The sequence below is a fragment of the Ctenopharyngodon idella genome, chromosome 10 (assembly GCF_019924925.1).
Source record: "Ctenopharyngodon idella isolate HZGC_01 chromosome 10, HZGC01, whole genome shotgun sequence".
Lineage (NCBI taxonomy): Eukaryota > Metazoa > Chordata > Actinopteri > Cypriniformes > Xenocyprididae > Ctenopharyngodon > Ctenopharyngodon idella.
In genome coordinates, this window is record NC_067229.1 from 4343591 (window position 1) to 4365910 (window position 22320).

The 22320-nt window shown below is 40.8% G+C and overlaps 2 protein-coding genes across 3 annotated transcripts in view; both read right to left on the bottom strand.

Moving 5' to 3' along the window:
• The window catches only part of LOC127519777 (carcinoembryonic antigen-related cell adhesion molecule 1-like), a 220092-nt gene that overhangs the window by 139521 nt on the left and 58251 nt on the right, over window positions 1-22320 (bottom strand). The window lies entirely within an intron of this gene.
• LOC127520214 (uncharacterized) overlaps window positions 1-22320 on the bottom strand; it is a 253678-nt gene that overhangs the window by 103927 nt on the left and 127431 nt on the right. The window lies entirely within an intron of this gene.

The window sequence follows — 22320 nt, forward strand, 5'->3', positions numbered from 1 at the left end:
AGCCACAAATCAAATAGCCGCGCTGCTGTCTGTCTCAGAAATCAGAGCTGTCAAGAGTAGGTCTACTGTAAAATACTACATCATTTGACATGTGTATATTTAAATGTTTTAAGCATTGTATTATATAAATGAATAAGTGTAAACTCTGTGAATGAAATGAGCCAAGCGCGTTCGTAAATCAAGCTGCGTTTCTCTTGCGTCTCTCAGAAATCAGCTTTGTCAATAGGCTGTATCATCTAAAACACTACATCATACACATTTTGTATTATTTTATTTGATATGTGTATTTAAATGTTTAAAACATCGTACGATATGATACATGACTGAGTGTAAACTATATGAATGAAATGAAGCGCGATAGCATGTCAAATGGCCTCTGCGCGTCTTTTCTACTACTTAGCCTGATGTTTCTGTCTATTTGAATGTTGTACGATGATCTTGTCATTCAACCAATAAATAGCTGTCGTGCAGTAGGTCTTACAAAGCTGTTTTGGCTTATGATAGCAAGAATGGTACATCTCTATGGCGACGGATTTCGGGTTCAGGTCAGGTCGGGTCAAACGATCTCGGGTACGGGCCTCAGTTTAAAGCCCGTGCAGACCTCTACTCCTGACACCAGAGAATGAGCTCTTGAAGCTCCGCCCTCTTAGGCCAGGAGCAGCAGCTCATTTGCATTTAAAGAAGGGACACACACTAAAACGGCGTGTTTTTGCTCACACTCAAAAATTGGCAATTTTAAAATGCTCTATTAAAAAAAAAAAAAAAAAAAAAAACTTGGGGGTATTTTGAGCTAAAACTTCACATACACACTCTGGGGCCATCAGAGACTTATTTTAAATCTTGTAAAAAAGTGCCATAATAGGTGCCCTTTAATAACAGCCAGATGAACTATAATAGTGTATCATGCACATGCGTGTGAATAGGAGGGTCAAACTCTGTCGTGGGAGGATTCAAACTTTAACAGTTCTGCTGCATGTTTCACAGGTGGTATTATTAGTTCACACACTGAACCGCTGAAGAAAATGTTTCACATGATTGTTTTGTTCTGTTTGTGCTGGTGGAGTCTGATCGGTAAGTTATAAAAGCATTATTATGGCTTAATTTTTGTGCCATTTCAGAGTAATAAAGCTGCTGCTACTGTTCAACATGAATTATTATTTTTATTTTTACTGACCGATCCATGGAAATCTATTAGTCAGAAAAAAATCCAACACAATTATCCCTGTACTTTCAATCTGCAATAATTATCATGTATTTGTTTTTATTAAATTATGTTACTTTTTCTCTACAGCAGATAACATTAGAAGGATTTTTAAATTAAGGATGTTTTACATCATAAGGGTTAAGCGTAAATGAAGGTTTAGCTAATAAATCTGTAATGTAAGCAGACTTACATTTAAAGCATCACTTTGATCCTGGTGTTCATTTACATTTAAGATTGATTAACTTTGACACTGTTACTTTAAATTACTGAGTAAGTCTTATGACTGAAAAAGTTATTTTTATACTTTTTATTATTTATTTTTTTTGCTACATGTATTACTACACGTTGGGCCGTGTGCTTGTTTAAAACTGACATTTAAGTTATAATAATAACAGTAATAATAATACTAATAACTCTTGCATAACAATACTAGCATTAAGCTTTTTATCTTTCTTTTTTTCATAAATTCATGCTGCCCTTCATTCTAATAAATGCTGGGTTATTTCATAAAATATGGACCAACCCAGTCGTTGGGTTAAAAATGTAATTAAAAAATTTAACCCAACTGTTGTTGTGTTTGTCAATATTTTACACAATTTTGGGTTGCGTTTTTTTTTTTTTTTTTTTTTTTAGGAGTTTTACTATATTAATTGAAATTATAAATATATTTCCATGCAATCTGTTTTCTTCATCTGCTTGATTCTATCAGTCTCTCAGTAACTATAGCAGTTCACAGTAGTTTATAAAGACAGCTGACATTTTCCAAATGTTAGTGATGTACAGCTATAAGATATTATTTTAATCCTTATTGGTACAACTCACCATATATATGTGGCTCTCACACTTCTGTCTGTTAGTATCTCAGCTTTCAGTTTCTTTTGTGCTTCTGCTGCTGTTCTCAAATTTAAATGTAAATGATACAAACTACAGCTGATTTTGGTCTTTCTAAAGCATCAGAAGCTTTAATCAGTGTAAATCTGTTTATTCTCCAGGTGTGTTTGGTGATTCAGTGTCAGTAATTGAAGGAGATTCTGTCACTTTATACAATGATGTTACTGAAATACGTGAGGATGAAGACATACTGTGGAAATATGGAGCTGAAAACTCTCTCATAGCTAAAATGAAGAAACAGAAGCAAATCTTTTTCACATACAGTGATGGTCCTGATGGGAGATTCAGAGACAGACTGAAGCTGGACGACCAAACTGGATCTCTGACCATCACAGACACCAGAACTGAACATGCTGGAGTTTATAAACTAGATATAACTGAAGTGAAGAAATCATCAAAAACATTCAGTGTTTCTGTCTATGGTGAGTAGAGATGTGATTTATCCAAACAAGCACATGTTCTATTTACATACGCATATGATAAATCATTTTATAGTTTGAGATGACTGACACAATCAGTGGCCATCAACACACTAAACACACACTCAACACAAAATATATTACACCAGTTCACTATAACTCACAACACTGAAAATAGACTGATTGTTTTGTTCATATGTCTTTCAGCTCGTCTGCCTGTTCCTGTCATCAGCAGTAACTCTTCACAATGTTCTTCATCATCATCAAATTGTTCATTGGTGTGTTCAGCTGTGAATGTGAGTCATGTGACTCTCTCCTGGTACAAAGGAAACAGTTTATTGTCCAGCATCAGTGTGTCTGATCTCAGCATCAGTCTCTCTCTACCTCTGGAGGTGGAATATCAGGATAAAAACACCTACAGCTGTGTGCTGAACAATCCCATCAGCAACCAGACTCAACATCTGGACATCACTCAACTCTGTCACACATGTGCAGGTACGACAGAGCTGATATATGTGATTTTGTACACATTCACTTACACTAATGACTGTCTCTCTTTTCCTCTCCTTCAGCTCCTCCAGTCTCAGTCTCTCTGATAGTGTTGATCTCTGCTGGATCTCTGTTGATTGTAGCTGCTCTCGGGATCTTCTGCCTCTACAGGAAACATAGAAAACCTGACAGAGAAGGCAAGAGTTACTGCTTTTAAGTAATATATCAAATAATACTTTTGAAAATATGCTCTAAATCAGTCACCTGATAGCTCTATTTTATCATTTAATTAAAAATATTCTTATGATTATGTAGCTAACATCCTTAATAAGAAACCAAACTAATATGTGTAGTTATTGGGTTTAATCATTTCTGTGGATATTATCAGAATTTGATAAATGGCAAATAAAATTTGTTAATGCCATTTTAAAAGTTGTGGTGTCAAACATATATTGCTTTAAGTTTTGAAGCCCTGATAATAACATTGTGAAGAACCAGATCTAGTTCAGATTGAATTCTGCAGTATTAATGCATCTATTATTGTTGAAACAGCTGAGACTCGTGAAGAAGAGATCACTTACGCTGATCCGACATTCTACAAGAGAAACACACAGAAATCGGTAAGACAATTTATTAATTTATTGAGTGTATATGTATGTTTTCAGCAGTGAACCAAATGTTGTTTTTGTTTTTTTGTCAGTATAATATGGAATAAAAGTTTCCACCACATAAGAAAAAAAAATCATGCTCTGATAATTCCTAATTTTGACAAAAAGTCAAAATTATGAGATTAAAAATTCTAAATTATGAATTAAAAAGTCGAAAATAACACATACAAAGTTGAAATTGTGAGATTAAAAAGTTGAAGTTAATGCTGAAATCATGACATACCAATTTTGACTTAGTATGTCATAATTTAAATGTCTCAATTTTATGTCTTAATTATTATTCACCAGAGTATGTTTTTTTTCTAATGTGGCGGTAATGGACTTTCACAGTATAATGATCTATCACATAGTAAATCTCAAGATCAACAGCACCGTCAGATGTTTATAAAAGCCGTGCTACATTGAAAAATCTATCACATTACATCATGTCTATTATTATTATTATTATTATTATTATGTTGTATTATGCAGTATTTGCAGAAAGGTGAAGAGGAGGATCATGTGGATTACACACCAGTTACAATGAGATGAAGATCAATCTTTATTATTTTTCTAAGTCCAAGACCCGTGATTATTTTCACTAGGAAGCTCCTGCAACAACCTCAGATGGAGTCATGGTTGAGTTTTAAGCAGTGTTGGGCAGTAACTAGTTACAGAAATAATATTACTTTTTGCAGTAACCAGTAGTGTAACTAATTACTAATAAGATTTCAGTAATATTATAGTTACCATCCATAAAACAGCTTGTTACTTAATTACTTCTGATGCCTCAACAAACAAATCCAGTAATTCCTAGAGTTATTTTCATAATTTTCACGACTCGCACAGACACATGAAGTCACCAGTGCAGCGGGCGAGCTTGAAATATGGAAAAGCTTACATTCAGCGGATGGAAATATTGCCATTACACTGATTTTGTCTGGAGAAAAGATGATCTGAACACTGTTGAAGTTGTGGCATTACTTTACTCTGGCATTACATGGCTTGCATCCCTCTGATCCCGATGTAAATTATATTACTATTATATTACTATAATTAAAAATCTTTTTCGAAAACAAAACATTTTCTTACAAACTTATGATTTCTTTTGATAAAATACATTATGACATAATCGTATATGGGTTAACAGAGAAATTATAGCTATAATTAGCTTCAAGCTACACAATTAATGAGATTAATACAACACTTCTACTTAAAAGCCAGCATTAATCACCAATAAGTGTTTGTAATAACTTCTGACTGCGATTTAAACGATGAGGCAGAAATATGCTGTTAGTAACATTTTAGAAGAATTTTATGGGAAAGACTCACAATTACAACTTCTGTGGGGCGTGAAGTAATATAACTAGTAGTGTAATTAATTACTGTTGCCAGAAAGTAATAAGTAAAGTAATAATATTACTTTTGAAAGGAGTAACTAGAAACGAGTAATAAATTAAATTTTTTGAGTAAGGAGCCCAACACTGGTTTTGAGATGGTGAGAATCATCATGTTACGTCAGGAAACAGCACACACAGCAGGAGCTTCCTGAAGGGTTTATAGACTTACAATGGATTAAATAAATGGTTTAATAAAAACTTCAAAGGTGGAAGGATATTTTGTGCTACTGCTCCTAAACTATTGAACTCACTAGTCATTATTATCCCTCACTTTGTGTAACATTTCTTCTCTGTCTACTTTCAAGACACAGCTAAAAACATATCTGTTTGATATGTATTTTCAAAAATGTGTCTGCATGTTGCCTTATGTGTGTGCAATAAATGCTTATTTATAATGTACTATGAAAAGAAACCTTGAGAAATGGAAAGATGCTGTATCTTCTTCAAAAGACTTTACCTTGTAATGCAGGGACTTTTAACAAATTATGTAAATCTTATAGCCCATTGGAACATTTTCATTTTTCACTGTTAAAATCAAAGATGTGAAACGTTGATACAAACTACTCATCACAAGCAGTGGAGGCCCTGCTGTGGTCTCATTATTTAGGTCTGTACAGAGATGTGGTTTGATCTGCTGGGTATATGAACAGCTTGTGCATGAGAATGTGTCTACAGCTGGACGTTTGTAGTTTGATGTCTGTTTGTGATCGTGTCTGAGGTGTGAAAAGTGCGTCTGTCAATAGTGTGTGGTTGAAGGTGTTTTTTTCCATTCTTGCTCACATGAAACCATTGACTTCTGCTCGACAGAAGACAGAAAACTGCTTTAAAACATAATACTAAACTCATAAATGCTGATGTTTGACAAAACAGTATTAAGTCAAGCAGAGATATTACTGTGAAATATGAAATATCATACACTTTATGTGCATATGCATCATGATCTTATATGCAGTGATCTAGTTTCAGGAGTTATTTCCAGATCAAGAGCTCTTTCTAAGCAGAACTATTCTTGATATCTGTTTTTCCATATAAAGGTCATGTTTAAATATTGTTGGCCCACTTTGGTTGAATGTGTGCATTAAAGTGGGGTTCATGTAAAGTGGGTGACGTTTAACCTTCAGTAATTATACTCAAATTCATTAAATAAACTTGCATTCAATGGTCATTCGGTTTTATTTGTTAGCCTTTTTGTTGTTGAATGTGTTGTAGTCACATTTTTAATATTTTGTAGAGTTAATTTTCATCAATATTCTCAGTTTCAGATTTCATCTAATTAAATGCCAACATAAAATGTTCTATCAGCTGTTTTGAATTTCACACATGAATTGAGTGAAGCCTTGGCTATATGTTTTTGGGTTTGTCAAATATGTTGTTGAATAAATCACGTGTTTGTAATTGCATGTGAATCATCTGTTATAATACAATAAATGAATAGTTATGAATGTAGAAGTAGTTTTCCTCCACATAATGGTGTAGATAAATACCCCTAACAGCAGGGCTTAATTTTATATAAGGTGCTTACCGCTGCATAGAGCGCCATCTAGTGTTCGAAATGAGACATCTGGAACAATTAGTGTGCTCTCAGTGCTTGTTTATCAGTAAAAATCAGTTGGGGGGGAAGGCCCACCTCAAGTCTCTGTGATCTTCTGGCCTCTAGATATGGAGTCCCTTCAATGCAAGTCTGTGGGATTTTTTTCTCCTGTATATTGTCCAGCACGTGAAAATGGTGTGTGTAAGATGTACACAATGGATGATAGTAGTAGCCTATACTAGTGTAGCAATACAGTATGCATACCACAAGCTGTATGTTTAGCCTACTACAACATCATTTAGTGTTATAACCAGGGATACGCTCCACCATTTTAGCATATTAACTAAATATTTTTAAGGACTGATTTGAACAATTGCCTTTAGTTAAAGGTCAGAAGTTGAATCCTTTGACTTCTCTAATGCATTTTTTCCTCATGTAGGCCTATGTGTGTTGTATATGGCTTTAACTGTCACAGACACGCCAGGCTCCACCGCTCACCAATCACAACGCACTGACTCTCCAGAGTACTGATCACCCGCACCTGCACCTCATTATCACTGCAATCACCACCAGCATAAAGAGCACTCACACACACAGCCACATTGTCCGGTCTCGTTTGCATTACACCTTACCTGAATGCTTACCTCAAGGACTCCTACCGAACTACTTACCTGTCTCCAGCGTCTCCTGTTCTCCTCGTGTAATTCCCATCTGTGTGTGAGTGTTCCTGGTCTCCTGTGTCAAGTTTCTCCAGCGTCTTCCGAATCAACCTGTGTCTACAATCAACAAGGACAGTATCACTTCTCTGCACTCTCCACTTCATCCATTGCATCACTTATTATTCACCTGCACTACTGTTTGTCTCGTGCTGGTATCAATAAACATCTCTACCTGTTATATCTGCCTCGGTCCCTTCTGTATTGTAACATTAACATTATCCATGGCACAATATACAGAACTAAATAAAGACAAATAAAGTTTGAAGAATATCATAAAATTAAATGCTGGATGGCTTGTGTTGATAAATGGCATGCAATTAATTTTAAAATGTATTGTATGATGGAGAAAATGCTGTATTACTGTTACTAAAAATAAAGCTGCATCTGATTATGCTATTGTAAAGGTATGTGACCACAGGCAGAAGAAAGCAGGAGAAGCAGGTTTCCAATGAACTCAAAAGGTTTAATAAGAACTCAAAGGGTAGGTAACACATCCAAAACATAAGAGTGACAGGACAAAGAGTGAACAAACCAAGGAGTACTTGTACTTATACAGGAACTAATGAGGGAACTAATGAGATAATAATCAAGACACACCTGAAATGAGTATAATCAAATGAGTAACCAAGGCAACTAACTAAAGGCGGAAACAGAAAAAGGGAGACATGTGACAAAAGGTCCTGGAGATGCAACCGCACCTCTATCCCAATGACACTTCCAAAATAGCGTTCATCATCTCACAACTTCAAGGCAAGGTGCTGCAATGAGCAGACTCCCTCTGGTCTCAGAAAGGTCCAGTTGTTCAATCCTATGACTCCTTCGTTACCCACTTCCAGGAAGTTTTCGGCAAACCTGTCTCTGACTCTTCCATTGGGGAGAAACTCTACAATTTCGATGAGGTTCAATTCAATTTCAAAAAGGTTCGATGTCTGTAAATGAATATGCTTTGCAATTTAGAACGCTAGCGGCGTCTAGTGGATGGAACGAGCAAGCGCTCATCACCACCTACCGGCAAGGTCTGGAACCCAGGGTGCGGTTGCATCTCGCTGCATACGAGGATTCCATCGGCCTCGAACGCTTCATCCAGCTGTCCATCCGCGTCGGCTCTCGTATGCGGTCGTGTATTGAAGAACACCAGGGCCAGCCACTGTTCACCACCCTCCTTCGTCGGTCCGAACCCGTCAGCCCTCCAGAACCAGCCAGCGAACCCATGCAAGTAGAAAACTCGAGACTTTCATCTGCAGAACGTCAAAGAAGGCTGACCCTGAATCTCTGTCTCTATTGTGGTACTCCTGGGCATGTCATATCTGCATGCCCCATCCGTCCTCCTCGTCCCATGGTGAGTGCCATCATTCCCTCCATTAAAAAGATGAAACCACTCACTACTGTTGTAAACCTTACTGCTGCTAATGTATCTATTCCAGTGGTGGCGCTCCTTGATTCAGGGTCAGCAGGAAACTTCATCTCCGGCGCCCTCTGCAGACAACTCAAGCTCAAGACCTCGCCCTCTCCGACCATCTACCAGATCCACTCAATCACGGGCAAACCCCTGAGTCGTAGAAGAGTCAGTCGTTGTGTGGGCCCCTTCAACTACGGATTGGAATTCTTCATCTGGAAGAAATTCACCTGCTGGTTCTGGAGGAATCCACCTCTGACGTGGTTCTAGGGCGCCCGTGGTTGGAGCAGCACAACCCTACCATCTCGTGAAGAACGGGTGAGATCCTGAAGTGGGGCGATAGTTGTTTCTCTAACTGTTTCTCTGAATTTCCTGTTTCCAAGTCTCCTCGTTCCAAGAACATCTCCGTCTGTACCACCTCCATCGAAAGTCCTGTAGAGAAACGCTCTGTGGATATTCCATCATGTTACGCCCCTTTCAGTGACGTCTTCTGCCCACAAAGAGCCTCCAAGCTGCCTCAACACCGTCCATGGGACTGTGCCATCGATCTGCTACCGGGTGAGCCAGTGCCCAGGGGAAGGATCTACCCCCTGTCAATACCGGAGGAGAAGGCCATGGAGGAATACATCAAAGAGGCCCTAGACCAAGGTTACATCCACCCGTCTACTTCCCCTGCTGCTTCGAGTTTCTTCTTTGTGGCAAAAAAGGACGGAGGCTTGCGGCCCTGTATTGATTACCGTGCTCTGAATAAAATCACAGTCAAGTTCCGTTATCCCCTTCCTCTCGTCCCAGCAGCTCTGGAACATCTCCGTGGTGCCACTGTGTTCACCAAGCTGGACCTCCGCAGCGCGTATAACCTCATCCGGATACGCGAGGGGGACGAGTGGAAGACCGCCTTCATCATGCCCACCGGCCACTATGAATATCTTGTAATGCCGTATGGCCTGGTCAACGCCCCCTCCGTATTCCAGGATTTCATCCATGAGGTGCTCTGGGAGTTTCTCCAAAAGTTTGTCCTGGTCTACATAGATGACATCTTGATCTACTCCTGGAGCCTGGCCGAACATCTCCACCACGTTGCGGAGGTCCTCCAACGCCTGAGACAGTTCCATCTCTTCCTGAAGGCAGAAAAATGTTCATGCCACCAACCCTCTGTACATTTCCTGGGATACATCATTGATCACAGTGGCATCCGGATGGACGAGGGGAAGGTCAAGTCCTGGCCCACTCCATCTACCATAAAAGAACTCCAACGCTTCCTTGGCTTCGCAAACTTCTACCGGCTCCATCCATGCGCCTTCTTCTCCCACAAGCTCAACCCGGCAGAGGTCAACTACGACATCGGTGACCGCGAGCTCCTGGCGGTCAAGTTGGCTCTGGAGGAATGGAGGCATTGGTTGGAGGGAGCCAAATACCCCTTCCTGGTCCTCACTGACCATAAGAACTTGGAATACCTGCGAGCTGCGAAAAGACTGAATCCCGGACAAGCACGCTGGGCTATGTTCTTCTCCCGCTTTGATTTCTCTATCTCCTATCGTCCTGGCTCCAAAAATGTCAAAGCGGATGCCTTATCTCGTCTCCACGCTCCAGATGAAAATAATGAAGAACCAGAAACTATTCTCCCCGAGTCTATCTTCGTGAGCCCTATCTCCTGGTCTGAAGAGACATTACCCTCCTCCAATGCCTCCACAAACGCTCCGCCGGGTTGTCCACCAGGCTTGCATTACATTACCAGGACACGACGCACTCCACTTATCCACTCTGCCCACACGTCACTTGGCACTGGCCACCCGGGGGTCAGTGAGACCCTCTCGCTGCTGAAGGAGCGCTTCTGGTGGCCGAACATGGCAACGGACGTCAGAAGGTACGTGCAGGGCTGCAGGGAGTGCGCCATCTCCAAGAGCCCTCGCCATCTTCCAGCCGGCAAGCTCAATCCTCTGCCCGTTCCTGATCGACCCTGGTCACACCTGGGAGTGGACTTCATCACAGACCTACCAGCATCCGATGGCCACACCTGCATCCTGGTAGTCGTAGACCGTTTCTCCAAGGCATGTCGTCTGATTCCCCTGAGAGGTCTACCTACCACCATGGAAACTGCTGAACTCATGTTTAATCATGTATTCCGATACTATGGTATTCCCGAAGACATTGTCTCAGACAGAGGACCCCAGTTCATCTCTCGGGTATGGAAGGTCTTCCTATCCCTCCTAGGTGTGACCGTCAGTCTCTCCTCCGGCTACCATCCTCAGTCGAACAGGCAGACGGAGAGGAAGATCCAGGAGATCGGTCGCTTCCTCCATACCTTCTGTCACGGCCACCAGGACTCTTGGAACCAGTATCTGGGTTGGGCCGAGTATTCCCTACATCAACCATCTACTGGACTCACTCCATTCCAGTGCATACTCGGTTACCAACCCCCACTGTTCCCCTGGGACAGGGAACCATCTAACGTTCCGGCAGTCGACTACTGGTTCCGAGAGAGCGAGAGGGTTTGGGACTCAGCACACCATCAGCTGCAGCGAGCCCTGCGCAGACGCAGGATGACAGCGGACCTTCGTCGTTCCCACGCTCCCTCCTACCAACCGGGACAGAAGGTCTGGCTGTCAACACGGGACATCAGACTGTGTCTGCCCTGCAAGAAGCTGAGTCCCAAGTGCATTGGCCCATTCACCATCACCAAGCAGATCAACCCGGTCACGTATCAACTCCAACTCCAACTCGGATTCACCCCACTTTCCATGTTTCACTTTTAAAGCCTCACCACCCTTCTGTTTCTGTCACCACAGAGCCTGACGTGGCAGCCGCCGAACCCCCCCTTCCACTCCTCCTGGACGACGGTGCAGCCTACGAGGTTCGTGAGATCTTGGACTCCCGGCGCCGTGGTGGTCTACTTGAATATCTGGTGGACTGGGAAGGCTACGGTCCCGAGGAGCGCTCTTGGGTCCCCAGAAATAACATCCTCGATCCCAATCTTCTTCAAACATTCCACGCCAACCATCCCGACAGACCTGCCCCACGTGGAAGAGGACGACCACCACGACGCCGGGGTCCTCGGCCCTCAGGAGCTGGCCGTGGGAGGGGGGGTACTGTCACAGACATGCCAGGCTCCACCGTCAGCCAATCACAACGCACACAGTCACCAGAGTACTGATCACCGGCACCTGCACCTCATCAGCACCTCTTCAGTCACAGTATAAAGAACACTCACACACATCACTCCATGTCCAGTCTCGTTTGCATCTAGACTTACCTGTATGCTTACCTTAAGGACTCCAAGCGATCTACTTACCTGCCTCCAGCGTCTCCTGTTCTCCTCGTGTGAATCCCCGTCTGTGTGTGAGTGTTCTCTGTCCTCTACGTCAAGATCCTCCAGCGTCATTCAAGTTCTCCACTTCTGCAAACACCAAAAGGACAGTATCACTATTCTACACTCCATTCATCATCACTGCTTTAAGTTTTATTCACATGCACTGCTGTTCAACTCAACTGGTATCAATAAACAACCCTGTTTGTGAACTCCTGTCTGCAACCCTTCTGTGTTGTAACAATTAGCAATTTATTAGCAATTTATTAGCAATTTCTGCAATAGTTTCAAAGCCAGTTTTGTCAAAGACAGCATTAATCTGATTGATTTCAAAACACTAAACTGTATTTAAATGTAGCGAATGACTAAATTACACTTAATAATGACAGAAACACTGAAGCTCTTTATGATGCTGCTGTTGATCTGTAGTTTATAGAGTCTGTGTTTCTGGTGTTTTTTTGATGTTCAGAGATCAGTCTGATGATCTTCAGTCTGTAAATGTAACAAACAGCAGAAGAACATCATTGATTCACACATTCACTCCTCAAACAAACATACAAGAGACTCATGAATGATCATCAACAACTTAATGAACATCATATAAACCCACATCATGATTTCACCTGTAATAAATCATCCCAGTAGAAATAAACAAACAAATAATAATAATAAAAAAATGTCACTGTTAAATATGATCATTGTGTTTCTGTTGTTTTTCTGTCTCTGTGTGAAACAGTTTCTCATCATGTTTCTGTAGATTAAAGTTCAAAACTGTTCATACAGAAGCAGGACAGGAAGAAACTCTTCACCTACAAACTAACACAATCACACATGATCTCAGAGCCAATTCTCTCACACATGAGATGCTTGTCCACAAAAAAAAGAAAGAAAAACCGACCACAGCAGGTTTCAGTTTGACTCAGAAGCTTAAATGAGGTCTTTTAACTTTGTACTTTTTTTTAAATTGAGAACTGAATAAATATACACAATTTTAAAATCACTAGTTGAGCCATTTAATATAGTTAGAACTACTTTTCAAAAACTATGTTAAATGATAAATATATATTATCCACATTTAAAGTCTTAGTAACAGTCATAACTATATTATTATGCAGTATGCAAATGAAGCGATTGAACTAGGAGGGTCAAACTCTGTCGCTGGAGAATTCACACAGGTTTAATGCGTTCAGAGGATAGTTTTATTAGATCAGACACTGAAATTATGAAGAAAATGTTTCACATGTTTGTTTTGTTCTGTTTTTGCTGCTGGAGTCTGATTGGTAAGTTATAAATACATTTTTTATGTTTAATTTTTTTAAATTACACTCTCAGAAAAAAGGTACAAAAGCTGTCTCTGGTGCGGCACACTTTCAAAACTATATGAATTTAGATACTAATATATACCTTTAAGATACTAATATGCTCCCTTTAGGAATAAATAATTGCACTTTTTGAAAGGGTTCGGCCCCACTGACAGCTTTTTTTTTTTTTTCTTGTTCTTTTTTTCTGAGAGTATACTTTTCAAATTAGATTATTTTTATCTGTTATGCATTAAATGAATAATGAATATTGTGAAATCCACCTACTTTAAATTCAGTTTCTGTTCAGAATTTTAAATTGAAATTTCCAGGTCTAGAAAGGTCATGACAATAATAGAAATCTCTACAGTGACTGTAAATCTCTCTGTTTTTACTCTGCATTGAGGCTCAAGTTGGTTTCAAATATCAGGCCATTTTTTATTCTTTTAAAAAAATGAATCTACAAAAGTTATGGAAGTTTATTAGTTGAAATGCGCAGAAACCCTGAGAGAATTTGAAACAGATTCAGTCTGATTCAGTCTTTAGTCAAAATATTTAATATTTAAAAAAAAAAAAAATGTATTGAAAATATCCAGCGCAGTTAAATCTGTACTTTGAATCTGCAATTATTATGTATTTGTTGTCAATAAATGATGTGACTTTAAACACTGATTGTCCTCTATAGCAGATGACTTTAAAACAAATGATTAAGGTTGTGTTGCACCAATAATGATTAAGCTTCAATTTAGATTAAATAAAGGTTTATCTAATAATTGTGTTGCAATAAACTTTAAACTTTGTTATAGACCTTTCTGGTTTTACTTTACATAAATAAATGTAAGTGCTGCGGTAATGTTTTCTCTGTCTGCTTTTTTCTCTCTGTAACATTAACAACAGTTTACTATAAACATTTTCAACATTTTAACATGCAAGAGCTAACTTTTCTAGACAGTCAAAATTACAATTGCAAATCCATTGTGGACAAAAATAACCGTAAATTTAAGTTCACATGTTAGAATTATAATCCCTGATTTTGTTTACCTGTGTTTAAAATTAAGTTTAAAATTAAGTTGCACAACTGAATGTTTGTCTTTTCGTATTTCTCACCTTTCTTTGTGTTTCTGCGGCTGTTCTGGGTGTTCTCGACTTCACATTTAAATGAGAAAATCTGCAGCAGATTTCATACTTTGTAAACCATCAGAAGCTTTAATCAGTGTAAATCTGTTTGTTCTCCAGGTGTGTTTGGTGATTCAGAGTCAGTGATGGAGGGAGATTCTGTCACTTTATACACTGATCTTACTGAAATACATGAAGATGAAGACATACTGTGGAAATATGGAGCTGAAAAGTCTCTCATAGCTAAAATGAAGAAAGAGAAGCAAAACTTTTTCACATACAGTGATGGTCCTGATGGGAGATTCAGAGACAGACTGAAGCTGGATGATCAAACTGGATCTCTGACCATCACAAACATCACAACTGAACATGCTGGAGTTTATCAACTAGAGATAATTGGAGCAAATCTGACATCAAAAACATTCAGTGTTTCTGTCTATGGTGAGTAGAGATCATCTGTCCAAACGTTCACATATTCTTGTTTTATTTTACTGGAACTATTTTCATTTTAAAATGATTTACGATTTTAGTGTATGAGATGACAAACAGGAATTTACAGGACTATTGAGTATTATACTAAATATACTATTAACTTAAATAAATATCATATTCATAACTGTCTGTAGATGGATCTTTCACAGTAGTGAAGAAACAAGCATTTTTATAGATTTCTATTCATCTTATTCTCTGATGTTTTTCAGCTCGTCTGCCTGTTCCTGTCATCAGCAGCAACTCTTCACAATGTTCTTCATCATCATCATCATCATGTTCATTGGTGTGTTCAGCTGTGAATGTGAGTCATGTGACTCTCTCCTGGTACAAAGGAAACAGTTTATTGTCCAGCATCAGTGTGTCTGATCTCAGCATCAGTCTCTCTCTACCTCTGGAGGTGGAATATCAGGATAAAAACACCTACAGCTGTGTGCTGAACAATCCCATCAGCCACCAGACTCAACATCTGGACATCACTCAACTCTGTCACACATGTGCAGGTACGGCAGAGCTGATATATGTAATTATTTACTGAACTGATCTCTGTCTTCTGTTGTAGATCAGACTGACTGATTCACTTACATTAATGACCGTCTCTCTTTTCCTCTCCTTCAGTTCCTCCAGTCTCAGTCTCTCTGATAGTGTTGATCTCTGCTGGATCTGTGATAATTATAACTCTATTCGGGATCTTCTGCATCTGCAGAAAATGTAGAAAAACTGATCAAGAAGGCAAGTGTTACTGCATTTAACAAGTGTTATAACAAATAATAATTATTATTATTATTACAGTAATAGTACATTTGTAAAATATACTCTGTAGCCCATATTTTAATTTAATATAATTCATGTAAGTAACTCCATTTAGTTTCTTAATAATGTGTGTTTATTGGTTTTTGCACTGATCTTCCCTGAGCAGCTCTTTTTATTCGACACACACACACACACACACACACACACAACTGATTCTTTTCATCTATTTGTTGTTCAAACAGTTCAGATTTGTGAAGATGAGAAAACTTCAGCTGTTCTGTTTCATCATCCAACGTTCTACGAAAGAAACACACATAAATCAGTAAGATCATTTATTACTAATTTATGTTGAGTGTTTTTGTCTGTATAACGATCATTAAGAGAGTAACAGATATTTTCAGCTTGTGTTATGACTATAATTTATCATAGTTAGGCCTGTGCAGCTCATGTTAATATTATTACATTTCAATATTTGATATCAATTATTTTCCAAAACCACTGATATATTTATTTTCTTGTGATCTTGTGTGTTTTCACAGAGAGCTGAAGAGTACAGTCACGTTGAGTATGTGTCTGTCAGCATGAGAAGATGATTCAATCTTTTTGTGTAATAATTTTCACTGTAAACTCCTGCATCAATCTCTGAGTCTGTAGTTGAGTTTAGGGGTTGTGAGAATCAACACAAAGAGCAACAATTCTGGAGACATGTTTTTTTTTTTTTTTTTTTTTTTTGTGCGAATAATCAGGAAATCAATATGAAAATATTGTGAATGATATTCAAGGGAATCTCTATATACTGTATAATTATTACCTTATATACTGTACATGCTTTGATATGCAGAGCTAGTTTCAATAGTTATTTCCAGCAAGAGCACAAGTTACACATAGTTATTAAGAATTATTCTTGATATCACACCATATTTTTTTTTTTTAATAAAGATCACATCCTGCCTTTATCTGTCAATGTCTGAGAGTCATTTTAATAATAAATTCAATGTATGATTCACTGTTGTAATATTTATGGCATTATGCAGATGTTCAGTGGTTGTATTTTTCATCAGTTTTGGGGAGAAACAAACTAAAGGAGAAACGCTGCTAACTTCATTTCTTATCCCTGCTGAAAACAAACAAACAAACAAATGAATCCATCACAGAAATTCTAATAGTTTCCACTAGAAAATACCATTACAAACATTACGAACTATCAACTGTTAACCATTAAAAGTTGTTTCCTGTAGTGTGTTTTGGGACATATTCCATTAGGATTTAGTGGTTTTAACAAGCCACCAATAAAAGATGACAAATTACCAGTAGAGACCAACAGTGACCATTACAGTTTCCATTAAATCCAATACAATTCCCATTATAACCAGTAAAACCATTACAAATTCTATGACGGTTTCTATTGTGTGTTTGTTTTTTTCAGCGGGGGCAACAGTGCTGTTATACAAAGGCAAAATGCAGTAACTACACATTATGCAGGTTTATTTAGTTATTGTTTAAGGTTGTGATCTGTTTTCTGAGTTGTAGGCTTGGTTCACAAAACAAATCCACCAAAATTCAATAAAAAGCATTGCTTTCTCACTCGCAGTTCTGTTTTGTCTTTGTTGGTGTGAAGTGTGACACAGTTAATGTCATGTGACTGATCAGAGATTACGTTATTTTAGCAGTGGAAAAACACAAGTCTATATTAAGAGTCTGTCACTAGTGAAACACCTGCTATATTAAAATATAAATATAATATAATGTAAAATATAAAATAAATTAATAGTTATGAATGCAGAAATTGGTATTTTCCCCACATAATGACGGTTATATCTAACAGCAGGGGGTTTTATTTGATAAAGTGTGCTCGCTGCTGCATAGAGCGCCATCTAGTATTCAAAATAAGACTTCACCTCCGGAACAATAACACTAGTGTGCTCTCTGTGTTTGTTTACCAGTCAAAAGTGAGCTCCATGTCTTCAGTAAATTGCTCTTGTCTCTCAGTTCAAGTATGTGGGATTTTTTTTTGTGAAAATGGTGCATCTCAGATCTACCCTTAGGAAAATTAACCATGGTTTTATTATAGTAAAACCATTTTTTTTTTTTTGTATTGATTACAATTTGTATAAACACAAGTTAAACTGTTTTTTGGTAAGGGTACACAATGAATGATAATTCATAGTTTCATTTCATTTCATTATTTATTTATAAAGCACATTTTAAAACAACCAAGGGTTTAGCAAAGTGCTGTACATAAAATTAAGATAATATAAAACTGGTGAACAAAATGTAAAAGATATACAAAAAAAAAAAAAAAATACAATAAAACTAGTATGCATACTACTAGAACATCATCATCTGTCATAACCAGAAATTCACCTTCCCAAGTTTAGCACCACTATGTAATAGAAGTAAATAAAAAGCTTGTACTGAGATCATATATGTGTGTGTGTGTGTGTGTGTGTGCATTAGGAGGGTCAGACTCTGTCAGCAGAAGATTCACACACAACATTTCTTCTGTTGTGTTTCTTTAGCTCAGTTGTGTTTTCATTGTCAGTATTATTAGATCAGACGTTTCTCTGAACAGCTGAAAATGTTTCACATGTTTGTTTTGTTCTGTTTGTGCTGCTGGAGTCTGATCGGTAAGTTATAAACACATTTGTGTCATTTATTCACATTTCAGAGTAATAAGTTCAAATTAGATTATTTTCATCTACTGTTCAAATCTGTCGTTGTTTTAGAAATCTTAATTTCAGTGATTACTGAATTATTGAAAATCTTCCCCAAGGAATTTCTAAAACATCATTTACATAATTTTAAATACTCCTACAGTGATTCTAAACATCTAAAAAAAAAAAAGTCATGGAAATACAATAATAACAAATGCCTTGAATATATTTAAGCTTGTACTTTCAAGCGGTAATTAATTTATCGTGAAACGTCTCAGGTTACAGATGTAACCCTGGTTCCCTGAGTAGGGAACGAGACGCTGCGTATAACGCATTGGGAACCTTCTGCGTGTTTGCGTCATTGAAGCACTCATGTATCTAACCAATCGCGTAGCGAGACGTCAGAGGCGGGTGACGTCACGGACCAGGAAACTATAAAGCATACCCGGATGCAGAGATCGCCAGCTTCTGGGATAAGTCTGAAGCAAGCACTCGCAAGTATGCTGGGGGTACGGCAGGAGACGCAGCGTCTCGTTCCCTACTCAGGGAACCAGGGTTACATCTGTAACCTGAGACGTTCCCTTTCGTGGGAACTGTCGACGCTGCGTATAACGCATTGGGAACGCAATCCCAGCTGTGCCGTAACTTCACGTACTTGCCAATGTTAGCTTGACAATATAGAAGACCCCGGAGTGGAGCCGACATCCAGGTTGTAAAACCTAATAAATGTGTGCTGGCATGACCATCCAGCTGCATCACATATGTCATCAATGGAAATTCCAGACATCAAGGCTTTTGATGCCGCCATACCCCTAGTAGAATGGGCACGGACATTCAGTGGGGAAGGCTGTCCGGCCGCTTCGTATGCAAGTGAGATGGCCTCGACCACCCACTTGCTCATCCTCTGCTTCGATGCTGGGCCCCCTTTCTTAGGGGACCCATAACAGACAAACAGTTGATCTGATTTTCGCCACAGGGCAGCTCTGTGGACGTACGCATCTAGAGCCCTCACTGGGCAGAGCAGATTCAGCTTTTCCTGATCCGAATTCCCAAAGGGAGGAGGGTAAAAGGCCTGGAGCACAATAGGGCCTGGGACATTGGTGGGGACCTTCGGCACATAGCCAGGTCTAGCATGAAGAAATGCCTTCACCATTCCTGGGGCAAATTCCAGGTAAGATGGAGCAACTGAAAGTGCTTGTAAATCTCCTATCCTTTTCAGGGAAGTGATAGCGAGTAGGAAAATAGTTTTTAGAGTGAGGAATTTTTCTGGAACCTCCTCTAATGGTTCGAAGGGAGCCTCGGCTAACCCTTGCAGTACCACGGCCAAGTCCCAGGCCGGAACCCTTGTGCGCACTGGAGGCCTCAACCTCAGTGTACCACGGAGGAAGCGTGTGACGAGGGGGTCTCGTCCAACCGAGGAATCCCCCTCAAGAGGAGCATGATAGGCTGAGATAGCCGCAACATAGACTTTTAAGGTAGAAGGGGATAAGCCTTCTGAGAATTTTTCTTGAAGGAATCTTAGCACAAAGCTTATGGAAGAGTGGACAGGGTCCGTATCATTTTGTCTACACCAAGTAGAAAATAAATTCCATTTATAGGAAAATAGCTTCCTCGTGGAGGGAGCTCTGGAGTTAAGGATGGTCTCCACAACCTCAGTTGGGAGACCAGCATCTATGAACCTGGCCCCCTCAGAGGCCAGGCCCATAGCTTCCACAGTTCTGGGCGAGGATGCGTTATCGTGCCGCCCGCTTGCGACAGGAGATCCTGTCTGAGGGGAAGCTCCATTGGGGAGCCGTCTAGTAGGGACACTAAGTCCGAAAACCATATCCTGGTTGGCCAGAACGGGGCTACCAGTATCAGGCTGGCCCCCTCCTGGCGTACTTTCTCCAGCCTCGGCCACGTCTGTACCATGGCATCCAGACCCAAAGGTGCTGGATGTGTTAGGGAGTACCAGAGTGGACACTGGGTTGACTCTCCCGATGCAAATAGGTCGACTTCTGCTTGACCGAAATTTCTCCATATGAGGTCCACCACTTCCGGGTGGAGCTTCCACTCCCCGGGCCTCGGCCCCTGTCTCGACAGGGCGTCTGCTCCCACATTTTGATACCCCGGGATGTAAGCTGCCTTTAGCAAGAGCAGCTTCCCTAGGGACCACAGGAGGATCCGACGGGCCAAGTAATATAGTTGGCGAGACCGCAGACCCCCCTGATGGTTTATGTATGAGACCACCGACATGTTGTCCGTGCGGACCAACACATGGTGGTCTCTCAGGTCTGGGAGGAAGTGTTTCAGTGCTAGAAATACCGCCATCATCTCCAGCCGATTTATGTGCCAGGAGAGCTGATGGTCCTCCCATAGACCCTGAGCTGAGCGACCACTCATGATCGCCCCCCAGCCCGTGAGGGAAGCATCTGTCGTAAGCATTACACGACGACCAGAAGTCCCCAGCACAGGTCCCTGGGACAGGAACCAGGGATTTTTCCACATGGCCAGAGCACGAAGGCATCGCCGCGTGACTTTGATCATGCGAAAAGGATTTCCCCTCGGAGAAAACCCCCTGGTCTTGAGCCACCACTGTAAGGGTCTCATGTGCAGAAGGCCAAAAGGTATCACGTTGGACGCAGCTGCCATCAGACCCAACAATTTCTGAAACTGTTTTACAGTGAGTGACTGGCCTAATTTCACCCCTTTCACGGCTGCGAGAATAATACTCACACGAGCGGGGGACAGATGCGCCCGCATCGTGGTGGAGTCCCAGACTACACCCAGATAATTGGCAGTCTGAGCCGGAACTAGCACACTCTTTTTGGCATTGAGCCTCAGCCCAAGCCTTTTCATGTGGGACAGGACAGCATCTCGATGCTGAGCTGCCAGTTGCTCTGATTGAGCTAGAATCAACCAATCGTCGATATAGTTTAGTACACGGATGCCCTGGAGTCTCAATGGAGCCAGGGCTGCATCCACGCACTTTGTGAATGTGCGGGGTGATAATGACAGGCCGAACGGAAGAACCCTGTACTGGTAGGCTTCGCCCCCGAAAGCAAACCTGAGGAACTTCCTGTGAGAAGGATGGATGGACACATGAAAGTACGCATCTTTCAGGTCTATCGCCACAAACCAGTCCTCGGACCTGATCTGTGGGATAATCTGTTTGAGTGTAAGCATCTTGAATTTTAGCTTTTGTATAGAGCGATTTAGCACACGTAAATCTATGATAGGACGTAGTCCCCCATCCTTCTTTGGAACAATGAAGTAGCGGCTGTAAAAACCTGACAGCTTGCTGGGAGGAGGAACCCTTTCTATAGCTCCTTTTTGCAAAAGTGTCACAACCTCTTGTTCCATCACCAGAGACTGCTCGGGGGTCACCACTGTGGGAAGGACCCCATTGAACCTGGGCGGGCGAGACCCGAACTGAATTCTGTAACCCCTCTCTATAATGAGCAGCACCCATTTCGATATATTCGGTAGAAGTTTCCATTCTGCCATAAAATCTACTAAGGGAACCAGTCTCTCGAGACTGGCCTCTGGTGTTTTTTGAGCACTTGGCTCGGCTCTCTGAAGCGGCGCACCGGCAACAGATAGCCGAATCAAGTGACGGCCGGCCCTCCTCGGAGGGTCGGCGGGGACCGCTGCGCCCTGACGCACACTGGATGGCAGGGTTAGCATAACGGTCCCCTGAGGGCGCCGAAGGGAAGCGGGTGCCAGATATTTTAACACCGGGCTCCCTCCGGAGGGGACCGCCCTCACTGGGTCCTGACCCACAGATGTCAGGACCGCTTCGAAGCCTTCTTGGCAATAATAACGGCCCGCAGGTCCGCTTTACCCCCAGAAGGCTTCTGCTGTGTGGACCGCCCCGACCCCCAGGTTTTCTGCGGAGGGGTACGAGTGGCCACACTAAACTTCTGTTGCGCTCTGTGGTGCGCAGAGGAGCTCGTAGACGGCCGAGGCTGCTCCCGCTCAGCAGCCCCGGGGGGAATTTTTGAGCGGCGGGGGAGGAACCTCTGGAACGC